Source organism: Hoplias malabaricus, chromosome Y (genome assembly GCF_029633855.1).
Source record: "Hoplias malabaricus isolate fHopMal1 chromosome Y, fHopMal1.hap1, whole genome shotgun sequence".
Lineage (NCBI taxonomy): Eukaryota > Metazoa > Chordata > Actinopteri > Characiformes > Erythrinidae > Hoplias > Hoplias malabaricus.
Genome location: NC_089820.1, coordinates 70940455 through 70942188, shown reverse-complemented (window position 1 = coordinate 70942188; position 1734 = coordinate 70940455). Strand labels below are relative to the sequence as shown.

The 1734-nt window shown below is 54.5% G+C and overlaps 1 non-coding gene across 1 annotated transcript; it reads right to left on the bottom strand.

Moving 5' to 3' along the window:
* Positions 1-424: 424 nt before the first annotated feature.
* On the bottom strand, positions 425-578 carry LOC136679841 (5.8S ribosomal RNA). The gene has a single exon (XR_010796624.1). It is a non-coding gene; the product is annotated as a 5.8S ribosomal RNA (ribosomal RNA).
* Positions 579-1734: the final 1156 nt, after the last annotated feature.

Here is a 1734-nt window from a genome sequence, read left to right as displayed (position 1 = left end):
ATCTACCCGGCGGGATGCGGGATGATACCGGGCCTTCACTATCTATGGAAGACACTTCCTTGCAAAACTTGGTCCCACGTCCGCACCGAGACTAAACGGACTTCCGTACGCTACATTTACTGATATGCTTAAGTTCAGCGGGTTGTCTCGTCTGATCTGAGGTCGCGCTACGAGGCTGTTTTGCGGGGTGCGAACCCCCCAGCCACTCGCCGTATTACGGTGCCCACCCTCCGACGGCGGGAAGCCCAGCGGGGAGAGACGATGATGGATGGGACCTGGACCTATTGGCTCTCCCTACATCCGGAGCTCTCGCCACACGGTGGTTTAAGAACCGAGTCTGCATTTAGGAAGACGAAGGGCCGTCCGAGGTGGAGGCCCTGCGAACTTCCAGCCGTGGTCTGGGAAGACCGATCGATGGGTAAAGCGACCCTCAGACAGGCGTGGCCGCGGGATGGACCCCCGCGGCCGCAATGTGCGTTCGAAATATCGATGATCTGTGTTCCGCATTTCACATTATTTAACGCAGTTTACCGCGTTCTTCATCAATGCACGAGCCAAGTGATCCACCGCTAAGAGTTGTATCATTTTGCCCGCCCTTATGGACGGGACTTTGGGTTACAGCCTTATGAACAACAGAATTTAAGGGTTTAGGTTAGGTTCACGTCCCTTGGATGAGATGGAAGGGATTCATGAACAAAGGGAATTTTATGGTCGGGTGACTCTGGGCTGGGGGTCATTAAACCCGGCTTGGCATCCAGATGGATCGCCTCGGTGGTGCCCGACCTTCCCTTTACGTGTTAGGAGACCAAGACACCCGGGGGTGTAGATGGCTAGCGTGCGCTCTTAATCTCGCTGTTTCCAGCGAGGCCCAGTGGTTCGCTTCCAAGTCCCCAGCAAGGGGGAAATCTGAAAGATCCCACTAAGACCGGTGTTGCGCCGGTCCACGCCTCGGGGGGTTTCTCTGGGCCCCGTCAACTCGCGCACGGCCATCAGGGTAAGTTTGACTTAGCTTGCGTACGGGTCCCGGTCTAAAGTTTGTACCTGGTGTGCGCTCCAGCCACGCTCTCCCCCCGGAGGGGATGAGCGGGCCCAGTGGTGCGCTCCCAAGTCCCCACGGAGGGTGAGGCTGGGTGGAGATCTCACCTGTGTTCCGCATCCAGGGCTCATCAGCCCCTTCAACTCACGCACGGGTCTTAGACTATTTATACGGTCCGTCTACGAGCGGGGTGGTGGCCGGCAACCTATGCACCCAAAGGCCGTCCTCCCAGAACCCCGAGTTCCGAGGTCGGCCCGCTCCGTCCCCCCCGGAGGGAGACTCACGTTAGCCGACGACGAAAGGTACGAGGTGTCTGGGGTCCATACCTTTAAGGTACCCACCGGGGGATTTGGCCTTGCTTAAAGACCGAGTGGCTACTGGCATGGAGGACGGGCACCCACCATGGCCAGGTCACCGTTAATGATCCTTCCGCAGGTTCCCCTACGAAAACCTTGTTACGACTTTTACTCCCTCATTTAATCACTCAATCGGTTTACAATTTTTATTTTACTATTCCTCATATTGTGCTCACTTTTCAGTGCATGATATCCAGCTAGTCTATGGTTGATGTTATCTTTTGCATTTTCTTACAATGATATTATTAAAAGTTTTCATACATGATGTTTTTAAATCAAAAAAAGGGAGGGGTGTGATGGGGAAGTTCAAACAAGATAACAGGAATACACGTTCACCCATGA